This window comes from Ornithodoros turicata, chromosome 3 (assembly GCF_037126465.1).
Source record: "Ornithodoros turicata isolate Travis chromosome 3, ASM3712646v1, whole genome shotgun sequence".
Classification (NCBI taxonomy): Eukaryota; Metazoa; Arthropoda; class Arachnida; order Ixodida; family Argasidae; genus Ornithodoros; species Ornithodoros turicata.
The window spans coordinates 27246061-27259424 of record NC_088203.1 but is presented as its reverse complement, the minus strand read 5'-3'; the positions used below and the strand labels follow the sequence as shown (position 1 = coordinate 27259424).

The 13364-nt window shown below is 47.1% G+C and overlaps 1 protein-coding gene and 1 long non-coding RNA gene across 2 annotated transcripts in view; both read left to right on the top strand.

Moving 5' to 3' along the window:
• The window catches only part of LOC135390105 (uncharacterized), a 101704-nt gene extending 92879 nt beyond the window's left edge, over nt 1-8825 (top strand). Inside the window, exon 3 of the long non-coding RNA XR_010421709.1 lies at nt 8759-8825. This is a non-coding gene — a long non-coding RNA (uncharacterized LOC135390105). The remainder of the gene's footprint in view (nt 1-8758) is intronic.
• LOC135388330 (potassium voltage-gated channel protein Shal-like) overlaps nt 1-13364 on the top strand; it is a 447190-nt gene that overhangs the window by 174462 nt on the left and 259364 nt on the right. The window lies entirely within an intron of this gene.

The following is a 13364-nucleotide window of genomic DNA, read 5'->3' as shown; positions in this document are numbered from 1 at the left end:
CACACACACACACAGACAAAGAAGAAAAAAAAAAGAAACACGCAATTTACGCTATTCCTACTCCTTCTCCTTCTCAGGAGCCTCCACAATACCTCGGATTGGTCTCTTCTAAAGTCATCCCGCTATGATTGGACAAATCGTTTGACGAGGCCAATGAGGGCCGGCTCCACATTGTCGACCGTCTTGACGAGGAGAGGGAGGGGAAACGTAATTTTGCGGTTTCTTTCGCTCACACATCACGTACAACGCAACGCATCACCTTTATCTGCTACCTTTATCACTACCTTTTTTGGAACTGCATAACTGTTCCAAAAAGGCGTACGCCTTCCGTTTTTAACCAATCAGGGTGCAGAACGATGTCATTCGGCATGGCGATTGGCTAAGGGCGTGCTATGTGGTGAAGTTGAGACGTATGTATCGGTCATTCTGCCTATGCATCACTTTGAAATCCTCAACTCCCCTCTCCCCCTTTCCTTTTTTTTTTTTTGGCTATAGTCGTGACGATGCCCACTTGAGTGCGGCCAACAACGGCAAGCTACCTCCCCCCGAGACGTATGTCGGCACAGCTCCTTTAGAAGTCGGTCCAGGACGCACATTCCCCAGGGCGTCAGTTGTGACGTTGCCCACCTCTGTGAGGCCGACAACGGCGAGCCCTTTCATCATCACCACCACCACCATCTGTCACCATCACCACTCCCACCATCATCTGTTTTTAGAGTGTGGTGATTCGTTGTGTCTCAAAGCTTATGTGCGATACTAGACTACACCTGAAAGGCTAGACCTTTAGGCACTCTGCGAAACGCATTTAAATTCGGTAGCCTTATAGAGTCGTCTTGAAGCAGAACTTCGCCACATAGCAGGGTGAAGGTCAACCAGATGCACGGAATGATACCGATTTGGCCGGTGTCGGTGGCTCAGTCGGTAGCGCGTCCATCAGCTGATCCCGAGATCGCGGGTTCAAACCCGGCCGAGGACGGTGGCAACTTGGTGGAAGGGTACAAGTTGCTCAGACACGCCACGCCGTCTTCCACGATGCACGTTAAATATGATATTAACATTGCCTTGAGTTTGAGGAGAAAACACAGGACGAATCTGTTCATCAGGACTGGAATCTGTTCATCTCATCCTGTGTTCGTCCTGTGTTTTCCCCTCAAACTCAAGGCAATGTTAATATCAATTGAACACCAGCTAGCTTGCCTGCTCCTGCTATGTTCAACGTTAAATATGGTGCGCCGTGTGTCAAGATTTCGGCGCACGTTAAAGAACCCTCAGGTGCGTAAAATTAGTCCACAGACTCGACCATTGTGGCTTCGCTCATGATCACAGTTGCCTCGCGACGTAAAGCCCCGATTTATTATTATTATTATTATTCTTATTATTATTGCTCCTGATTTGTGGAAATGACTGGGCGTACATCTTTTTGTGACAGTCAACATAACTATCTACATGAGTGTCGCAAAAAGGCGTGCGCCTTCGGTTTTTATCCAGTCATGAGGCAGAAGGATGTCGGGATGTTCGGGATGGTGGTTGATTAGGATCGTGTTATGCGGTGAAGCTCTGTTCTAAGAGCCACCCGCACGCTTTTCGGTGCCCTTGTAGCTATACTTTCATATACTCGTCTGTCTCTTTTTCTTGTTTTTACGGCTGTTACGGTCGGACATACACTGCAGTTGACGTTTGTGGGCCCCCTAAAGCTTCAAAAAAGAACAAAAGTCAGTGGCAGGTATCGAGCAGAGTTAAGAAAAGTTAAGATAAGTTGCTTAACTTATCCTAACTTTTCTAACCGCTATCTTAACTTTTCCATTACACGGCCATATATCTCTGCTATCAATGGTAGAAGCTATATACTAACTAACTGCTATACTAGCCATCTCTGCTATACTAACGTGCACATAGTAATGCATCCCAATGCACTATTAAAATGTTTACATAATAGTGCAACATACTACTGTCAGCATGTGTTGTCAATAGCACACCCACGTGCTGACATTCTATTTCCTCATCTCTCATGGCAACCGTGCCTGCGTTCTGCATCATTCCGTGGAAACATCACACACGGTGAGTGGGAAGCGCATTTGTTCGCTGCTGCCATACGGATGATCTCTGCGGTCGTCACGTGGGGAGCTAAAAAATGGCCGCTATCAATATCTACTAAAGGCGGAGAAGAAGATCGCGACCGGCTGATCTGGAATGGCGATTTGAGGAGGAACAGTGGACAGAAGAGAAACATGTGCGGTTGCGGTGCAGGTTTATCGCTGTGGTTGCGTCTCCGATCGCCCAATTTGTTTGTTTTCTCTTCGTCTTTTTTTCTTTTCTCTTTCGCTCTTATTTCCTTTCTACGTGTGTGTGTGTGCACGATTTCGTATGGTGGTGCTCGAGAGTTCTTGCTGACGCCATTACTCTTCGAGGATATCTCACTCGTTCCGCTCTGCGTTTCTTTCGCTCTGGTTTCTCCGCTGCTCGCTTTCTTGGAAACACCGCGGTCGGTGTCTGCGCAGCAGATGAACGCACAAGAAGAACGTTTACTCTGATGTTATCATTACATTATGCCACCGATACGAATACGCAAGCACACTCTAAGAACAAAGGTTCACCGCATAGCACGCTCCTAGCCAAACATCATGCAAAATGACAACGCTTGCGCCCTTGATTTGATGAAAACGCGGGACGTATACTATTTTTCTGGCAGTAATGAACTGCATAGTGCCACAACAACAACATATAAATTAATGATGATGAATGGTGATGTTTGCTACATGAGGTGCGGCCCACTACCCCCAAGGCACAATGGACAGAATGAGATGCGTCCTGATGATGAGACGATGAACGACGCTGAATAGGTGCCGATAGTCAGTGGATTCAGTGAGACATCAACAGAACGCTAGGCAAAAACACGACACACAGCACACAGGTACGCCGGCACATCATAGGGTAGAGAGGAGACCAGTGTCCCGGAGAAAAAATCTTGAAGAACTCAAGAGCTTGGCGATGGTCGATCTGGTTAGACCAAGGGCCGACGATGGTTACCAATGTGAATGGTGCGGCGGCGATCGATTGCAGGCGACACTGCAGAGCTGCTCCTTGGGAGGTGTAAAGATGGCAGTCGAGAAGCACATGCTTGGTATCCGCCAAAACAGCACAGCGAGAGCAGAGCATAGATTAGGAGCGGCCGATCAGATAGCGCCACAAAAATGGCGTACTCCCTCCGTTTTCAGCCAATCTGTAGAAAGAATGATGTCGCTCGGGATGATGGTAGGCCATGAGCGTGCTATGTGGTGAAGTTCATCTTTAGACGTGCAGCAAAAACTAATTGAAAGACTGCCCAGCGAGATGATTCTTTTAATTTAATCGAGGAGAGCGCACTATCGGTCTTTGGAAAAGAAAAAGAGAGAAGGAGAGCAATAATGTTCGACAGTTCGTGCAGAAACCAAAGCAAATGAGCCGTGAAACATTCATCGCTAGATTTGGCTATGAAAATGAGTCGAAACCAAAACCGTGCACCACATGACATTCGCCGACGGGTCGCAAAGCGGTTGATCTGGCCAGCAGATAATCTCCAATGATATCCATCGTTCCAAAAGACGTGATCCACTGACGTGGAATGAGCGCTATCACCTCTTCGCTCAGAGCAAAATTCAGTGATAGATATTTCAATGGATAAAAAAAGAAAAAGAAACCCCCCTCTATAACGAGACACAGTATGAACGCTGTGTTAGTTTAATGAACTACGGAATATAAGCCTACGCTATCCGGTCTTATGCAGCTCAAGCATCAAGTTACCTGAACCTCTACGTTATTACCCTTCTGCTTAACAATCCACACCTCTACAAAATCAACCAAGACATGTCCTCATATCAAACTGAATTGAGAATTGCGCCTCGTTGCCTATACGCTCTTCCACATCACGAAAATCAAATCAAGCACCCCTCTCCCAGCTGTCCACACGCACGCGCAAAACATAAACCTGCTCATTTTCGCGTGACGAATTGCAGAATTCAGTAAAACCAAGTATCCTCGCAATGAAGGAGAAATTCTAGCACGCAAACTTGTACGGCCATAGTAACAACCTTGGAAACTTAATTTGCAACTCCGAGTCACTATATAAGCGTATCTAGCAGGCAAGCGAGGTGCATCTGAAACATGCAGATCTCATCAGTTCACATGTGCATGCTTCAGCGCAAATCTCATTTTCCATAGACAGGGCAGCCGCGGTCCCGCCATTTTGATGATGAAGTGCTCGGAGCTTCAACCGTGCTCTATCACTTGAGCCAACCATAGAGAATCTTCTAATGCGCAGGTGTGTTTGTAGCGTTCCGTTTAATAAACAAGATTGGACGAAAAATGAACGTGGATGGTGGACGGCTTTTGTATATATATGCAGTCATAGTTTGGAAAATGTGCGAACGAAATTATAGCGGAGGTTTAAATTACTAGCGAATGTTAAGCTCGTTCTCTCATAACTGAGTCTGTCTTGATTGAAGGAAGCGAAGCGTCTTAAGAGGTTTATACGGGTAAAGTTTTGAGCATGCAGTAGGCGATTCGTTCCCTGTGTACAGTCGACCCCCTCCGGCACTTGGCGTTCCCAGCGAAACGGTTCGGATAGCGGGGAGTCCAGATAAGCGATACCTTAGAGGAGATGAGCCATTGGTTGTCCACAAACCCTGTGCTTATTTCGGAGGACATAAGAAACTGTCCATCGTCATTTGTGTAACGTTACTGCCAATATTACAAGAAGCCCCACCAGTGGCTAAACTCTTTTTTATTATTTATTTTTTTAAAGTTCCCTGTTAGCGCCGCGAACCAACTGTGGCTATGAGCGGCGTACAGACGTGGACAGATGGAGAGAGGACAGCAGGAAGGAGTGGGGGATAGGAGGGTTAGTATGCGTCCTGTGCCGACTTCAGTGGGAACTGTGCCGACATTCGTCTGGAAAGTCTCGGAAAACCCAGGGAAAAGCTCAGACAGCACATCCAGTGACAGGATTCGAACTCGTGTCACCTAACAGTCTCGGCGTGGAAAGCGATCATCCTAACCACCATGCCACGGTAGCTGGTGCTAAACTCTTGGGCGCACTCTGACACCTTCCATATGACTGGCTGGGTAACGATTAGTGAAGGAGCTGTCTTCTCCTGTATTTCTTCTTAACTTTCTGTGTCTCTGCTGCTTCATCTTCCTTTTTGTTTTGCTTTTGGGAATAGCAAGCGGACATCATGGCTAACCTTTCCCTCCTTTTGTAAAATCAACATTAAACATATCCCCCTCCCCCCACCCCCACCACCACGAGTGGTATTCCCTAATCCATCGATTAACCCATCCGTATAAGTGAAGGCGGACATTTTCCTCAATTATTTCTGGAAATTCTTGTCCGGATCCGGAGACTGAAGCCCGGATAAAATGAAGGTAAATTGCAGGGATTGAAATATTCTTGCTTTTTGCCCGGATCGCGGGGGATCCGCATAACTCATAAGTGACGCCCAGTTAAAACTGGGGTCGACTGCACCTCTATGGGAAATATAGGAAATCAGTCACGGAAAAACCTCCGTCTGCCCGTGACATGATGTAGCCTGCGCTCTTGAAACAGAGCTTCACCACATAGCACGGCGCAGGTGAACCGTTGCACAGAACCATGCCGTTGTCACACCTGATTTGTGGAAAGAGCGGGGCGTACACCTTAAAAAAACAACTGCATAAGCGTCAGGAGAGGGCGTACGCCCCCTCCCACCGTTTTTAAAGGGATAATAAACAGCTATACACTCTTAAAAATGAACTTCACCGCATAGCACGCTCCTAGCCAACCATAATCTTGAATGATATCGTTATCTGCCCTGATTTGTTGAAAACGGTAGGCGTACGCCTTTTTTGTGACAGTTATGAACAGCATAAGTGTCACAAAAAAGGCGTACGCCTCCCGTTTTCAACAAATCAGGGCAGAAAACGATGTCATTCGAGACTATGGTTGGCCAGGAGCGTGCTATGCGATGAAGTTCATTTTTAAGAGTGTACGAGAGGCACTTTTTTTAAATGCATTGTGATACGTTGCCGACTGTGAACGTTTTCAAAAAATTGTTATCGCAAAAAAGTAAATAATGGCCCCAAACCGACTGAATATTCACTGCACTCTTTCGACCATATTCCCCGCCCTGCGATGTCCTGGCCACAATAGCGACTCGTCATTTTGACGTCGCGCATCATCAGCCATTTAGAATGCTGGACGCTTATACATTAATTTTGTTGTAATACCGAGAAGTGAGGTCAACTCTGAACATATTGCCACTTGTCAAATCTAAGATAGGCAGTTCAAACTGTACCCAAAACCCTCAATATTCTATTTCACGTGCGCACTACACTCTTAAAAATGAACTTCACCGCATAGCACGCTCCTAGCCAACCATCATCTCGAATGATATCGTTATCTGCCCTGATTTGTTGAAAACGGGAGGCGTACGCCTTTTTTGTGACACTTATGCTGTTCATAATCGTCACAGAAAAGGCGTACGCCTCCCGTTTTCAACAAATCAGGGCAGATAACGATATCATTTGAGATGATGGTTGGCTAGGAGCGTGCTGTGCGGTGAAGTTCATTTTTAAGAGTGCATGTTTTCAGTGCTCTATTGCTTCGCGAGATCACCACGATGTTCCGCAACCGGCTACCTCGCGAGCTGCAGCTTGTCTCAGTGGGGACCGTCATTGGCTATACCTCTCTTACTCTTCGACTCAGAAGCCGATAACCCTGTCGTTCGCGGCAGTGTTTGGCGCACATGATGCCACGCGGTGGAAGTTCTGTTTTTAGAGTGTAGAAGGAGAATCTACACTCTAAAAACAGAGCTTCACCACATAGCACGCTCCCTGCCAACCATCATCCGAGTAACATCGTTCTTTCTCCTGATTTGCTGAAAACGGGGGGGGGGGGGGGGCGTACGTCATTGTTGTGGCAATCATTGGCAGTATAGTGCCAGCAAAATGGCGTACGCCCCCTGTTTTCAGCAAATCAAATGTTTTCAGCAAATCTGGGGGAAGGGGTACACTGTTAAAACAGAACTTCACCACATAGCACGCTCCTTGCCAACCATCATTCCGAATAATATCATTCTGTGCCGCGATTTGTTCAAAACAGGGGGGAGGCGCGTATCTGGGACAAGATTATCTGTCCCAGATAGGCGCCTCCTCCCATTTTCAACAAATCAATACACAGAATGATATCATTCGGAATGATGGTTGGCTATGAGCGTGCTATGTGGTGAAGTTCTGTTTTAACAGTGTACGCTTCTAAAAGACGGAGCTTCATCACACATACCACACATCATTGCACAAAATGATGCTGGTTATCACTCCTGGTTTGTTGGAGGCTGGGGGAGTACGCCTTTTTGTGACAATTAGCATTACTACATAAACGTCACAACAAGCACACGCCTCCAGTTCTTTTTTTTTTAACAAATCCAGAGAGAGAACGATGCCACTCATGATGATCGATGTCCAGGAGCGTGCTGTGAGGTGAAATTCTGTTGTAAGAGTGTAGCGCGTCCGCCTACTGATCCCTAGGTTGCGGGTTCGAACCCGGCGGATAAGTGTCTAGGTCCATGTAAGAGATATTATGCATGAAAATGTAACCCCCATCACCTTCGCCATAGAACAGCTATGGATGCAGTTCCCATGAACATCCTTACACTCTAAAAAACAGAACTTCACGGCATAGCACGCTCCTAGCCATGCGTCATCCCGAACGACAACGTCTTCTGCCTTGATTTCATGTAAACGGGGGGCGCACTTCATTTTTGTGGCAATTATGAACTGCATAATGCCATAGACATGGCGTACGCCCCCCCCCCCTCGTTTTCAGCAAATCAGGGGAACGAACGATGTCACTCGGGATTATGGTTGGCTAGGAGCGTGCTGTGTGGTGAAGTTCGTTAGTGCTAGTCTGATGAGGTGAACTTAATTCATTTTGGATACGTGTGGAGTACACATTGAGACACACTCGACTTGGTGACGTTGTACTTTGACTACGCATCACATGTAGTGTGTTGGAACTGCGGCGCTTAGGAGGGAACAAAGTGATAAAAAGATAAAAACATTGAAACTACTGTTTATTAAAATACAAGCTTTCTTGCAGTAGCTTGCATTTCGTCAGGTACAAAAGTGATAAAGAGCTGACATCTTTATATAACATACCAAGTGGTCACGTGAAAACAGAGGCAGGGATAACAAAAAAGAAAGAGAGAGAGAGAGAGAAAAAGAAGAGGATGGAGGGAGAAAAAGCACGTACGCTGTGGAACGGGAAACGAAACCGCAAGTTCCCCGGTGGCATAATGAATACCAGCCAAGGTCCACACAAGGGAATTGGTTTAAAAAAAGCGCCAGAAATGGCTCACGCTGTGTGTATATATGCCAAAAGCGGAAGCCTGAAATCCTTGGTAGCCTCCAACGGCCGCGCTTGTACGCCTGTGTAAGCTTACGCAATACCTTTCCCAAGCGAACGCTGAACTTGATGACGTATAAATACTGCGGATTTCGTGACATTGCGATTCAGTAGTTTATCCAGAACCGTAAGCTCCGGAGGAGGCGGGGGGGGGGGGGGGGGTGCATAGGAATTGGGTGTGCAGTTACACTGTAACGGTAGCTAACGTATGGGGGTGTCGGGGGGGGGAGGGGTCTGGATAAATCACTGCTTTGGATTGAACCACACGCCGGCCAAGGGACATTATGGCAGTCATTCCAGAGTACAGAAATATACGAGAATTTGCAATTCATTTCTTTACAGGAAAGCAGCGCAGGCAGTTCATATATAGGCACAATAACATCTGAACGAAAATGGAACTGAGAAGAAAGAAGAAGCATCTTGTGCAGAGATGATGTGGAAGAACTGAAAAGGATTGCAGAAGAGGCTATTGAATATGTGCATGAAACTACGCCTCCAAGTATGAGGGTGTTCCTTGTTTGCTGCAGCTGCTGCATATTATAGCACAACCTTACGTTACACGTTTTCGTCTTCCTACTTTTGGGTTTGGCATATGAATATACCGCGTGCACTCTCCTAGATCGTGGCACAACTTATTCACAACGTTTGATGGCGCGCGAGAGAATATGTCAGGCATATTCCATCCTTTCGTATTCCGTTTGCATTGCGTTTCCTTCCGTCCGACTTCTTTTTTTTTTTTCTTGCTCCCTTCTTGCGTCCTCGGGAGCTCAGTCGGTAACGTCCTAGCTTGCTGAGCTCAAGATCGCGGGTTCGATCCCGGCCGAGGGCGGAAGCAATGTGGGGGAGGGATAACATTGCTTCCAGTACCGTGTGTCGAAGATTTCCGGCGCACGTAAAATGAACCCCAGGTGGTCCAAATTATCCGCAGTCCTACCCTACGGCACGTGCAACATGTCGCCACACTGCGCAGACAAACCATACGTGTAACCTCAGGGTACCATACCTGTGTATCTGGATTTCGTGTGCGTTCTAAAACAATCCCAACGATAAGCAGCCCAATCGAATCCGAACTTACAATGTAAGCAGAATATCCGGGAGAATGCACATGCACATGTATTTCTGCACATAACCTTCTCATTCATCTCCATTTTCTGTACTTACTCGTTATTGTTCCACGTAGCCGCGACGGTGCCAATTGCCCCCTTTAATGGGGATGGGCGTCAGGATGGTCCGGGACGACCACGCGTGATGTGGATCACGAGAACTCCTTCGTCCTACCAAGCGGGCTGCCTGGATACTTTGTGTCTGTGATGCATAGGCTTCGTCTTGATATGAACTTCGCCCCCGCATCTTAAGCACAGGCTTGGCCGCTACAAAGTGGTACACTGTAATATGTCATACGTTGCGTAATGCAAGAGAGGCGTTACGAGACCGAATGAATAATATCGCCGACACCGTTCACCTTGGCATCTGTGCCAAGTCCCAGGCCTGATATCACGCACTTCTTTTCTTCCTAAGATTTCCTGAGGGATCCTAAGAACTGTGACTTTTATGTCTGTGTACGCCGACATTATCTTACCGTGGCGACTTCATGTCACGCCATGGAACTTGGATGTGGTATCATTATTAATCCATCACTGCGTGTCGTGAATGTCAGAGACCGCTAGAGCTCCTTCAAAGAAAAGGATATGGAACAAGCGCGAGCGAGTCTTCGTGAGAGCAGCCGTAGGCTGATTCTGGTTGTCAACTATAATACAACAGTTATTCCTGCGGTATCTCGTGCTGGAGCACCTGGACGCCCTACGCAGCCAGCGACTGCAAATATATACCGACGGCTCGGTCTCCGCGGGCGGCTCCACAGCAGCACTGTTCCTCCCTTCCGAAAACATCGAACAAGCCTTCAAGCATCCCCACGGAACGTCGTCCACCGAAGCGGAGCTTGTAGCCATTCACGAAGCACTGAAGCTTATATCCTCTCGTCCACCTGGAAGCTGGACAGTCCTCACTGTCAGCTAGTCGGCGCTGGAGGCACTGTCTTCGCCTCGCTCGCAAGTTGTTTCTGACATCCGCTCACTGATCCTGATTGTGCACAACCTCCTCGTCACCTCCGGCCACTCCGTGTGGTTTGAGTGGGTGCCAAGCCACATTGGCTTGCCGGGAATCACACGTGCCGACACGGCAGCGAGGCGCACTCATGGCGCAGCTGAGTGCAACACTGTCATCCCGTTACCACCATCCGTCTGCCGCATACACATCTGCCGGCGCCTTTCCTTCGACACCCGCCTTTTCATGGAAAACACTTTCGCAGCCAACACCTTCCTCCACCGCATTGACCCGAAGGTGGCCTTCAGTAGAGAGTTTGAGCAGGCCGTTGATAACGTGGCTAGCGTCGAACCGTATCAACCGGAACCAATCAGTGGACAAGATTCTGAGTCACGCACCACTGCGATTGGTTCCGATAGGCACGATAACCTTATCAACGGTACACTCTTAACTCCGTACCCTTTAGTAAAGGGTAAAAAATCGCAATATTTTACCCTCTATTTCAGAAGCTACCAGGTACCCTCTGAGTGACACCTTTTATAAAAGTTACAAGGAAACCCACTAATTAGAGGTTACGGCCTTCAATCCAGCACCTGCCCGTAAAGGTTACGCCAACGTGCGGCTTTTTATACAGGATGTTCATTTTTATTCGCAACAGAGTAGCGCTCATTTGGCAGGTGGGTTATGTGAATCTTTGCTAATTAGTCGATCCGTAGTTACAAACACATGCGTCAGGAAATGTCGGAAATGTTTGTAACTACGGATGGGTTAATTTGCGAAAATTAACATAACCCACCTGTCAAATGAGCGCTGGTGTGATGCGAATAAAAACAAACACCCTGTGCGTGGGATATGGACAGACATTTACAGAACAGGTACCAAAATGAACCAGCAGAAAAGGAGATCTTGAACATATGTATATTACAAAAACAGAAGTCTGTCGAGAGGTGACACATTGTGCACAAGTGCGATTCTGGTGTGAGGCGAAACCATGGTCGCTTTACCATGTATGTGGAAAAAAGAACTATCTTCTAAGTGAGAAGCAATGCATAAAAGTGCGAGGAAGCTAGCGAGTCAAAACAACTGACCTATGTTTGCTAAGCTGAACACACCCAACGAAATGGAGAACTGCAGCAGAAAAAAATTTATTCCACATTCGTGTTGCAGAGGCGAGCGCAAATGGCAATACAGTATTACATAAAACGCACACAACCTTGAGGAATATGAGTGTACAGTAACGCAGGAGACACTACATTACTGCGTTATCAGCGTTGGAGGCGCTCTGGGACGAGTTTGTGAGGTACTGCATTGCGCTGGTGACGGTATGTGAACCTGCATGTGGGATCCTGGGAACAAAAGTTTGGGCAATGAGAGTAACATTTGCGGAACCATTCCAATCCGTACAAAGCACAAGGTACAAAGCAGCATAAATGCGGGAAGGCGTTCACTCCGCGATTGAGTCTTAGAATATCGTAAGAATACAACAAGTAGGAAGCTGCGAATTATACATCTCGATGCATATATCCGCAGCTCGCAAAATGCACGCCGGTGTATTGACTTGGCGACCAAGTAAGAGCAGAAAAGTAGCAAGCGTAAGTGGCGTTCATATGCAGGACCGCAAAACGCTTGCCATAATCACAACAAACCTGCGCTAAGAGCTCTTGCTATCAAAATAACGCACGTACCTAGCACAAAATGTACACTTACCCAGTGTATGAAGCGTGTGAATTAGGGCTGCGGTGGTGACGTTCGTTTTCGGTTATATATTCTTTGCAATCTTCGCACTCACTAAACTTTCCCCTGAGAACACCGAAAATATACTTGTTTGCTAGCGACATCTAGCTTTTCCGTTGTTCCTGACGATACTATGATAAACGCGAGGAAAACCACTGATTAAAACAGATTACACTTGTTAACGGACGGACGACGAGCGTTAAGCGTTTCAAGGAAACCGCTCTCAGTGTGGATAGACCTAGACCAGGCTCGGCTACGCAGCGAAATCGGAAATCTTGGTGGTTGCGGCATTGACAATTGTTTTCCACCCTTTAGAAAGATACATACTATCAGTATTTCAGACTGCGAACTTATAATCTGTGTTCATACAGCATTGATAACATGTAGTTGACGTATAGGTGACGCTGAAACAGATAAAAAATAACAGCGTAGATTCGCAACTGTCGTCTCGAATGGGAGGCTGAAACGCGGCATTATGCTGAAAAACAAAAGGAAAACAAACGATAAGAAACTAACAAAGAGATTATCGTTGGAGATTTCGCTTAGAAGTTACAGTGTCGGAGTAGAGGGTACATTTATAAGTTACAACAAGCTGTTTTTGTTTTTTCCGAGATGTAACTTCTATACGTGTTGTAAAGACATGACCTTGGTCGCTTTTAACCTCTAAATATACGTTACAGTGGTGTAACCTATAAGAAATCTCGAAATCTACGTCTATACAGAAGTTACATGTTTCTAAAAGTTACAATAAAAGGTACGGGTTTAAGAGTGTATACTAAAACTCACTAGTGTGGCGCTACGGCTGTCTCGAAAGGAAGAGTCAGCTCTCCATCGTCTTCGCCTGAACGTTACCCGTACTCCATCGTTCCTGTTCAAGATCAAGCAGCGTCCCTCTTCGGCGTGCCCCTCCTGCTCCACCGACGCAGACGCCCATCATTTACTCTTGACCTGCCCAAGATATGCCGCTCCTCGGACCGCACTCACGCACCGCCTATCTGCCCTGGGGCACAGAGACCTCTCTTTGGCCACCCTACTGGGCCCCGTAGGGCAGAAGCAATTGGCTGTTACCAGAGCGCTAATATGCTTCCTGGGTGTCTCTCGGCTCCTGGACTGCCTCTGAGCGATAGTGTACTCATGCCCCCCTGCTGCCCATGCACCGCTTGCGTCTTTC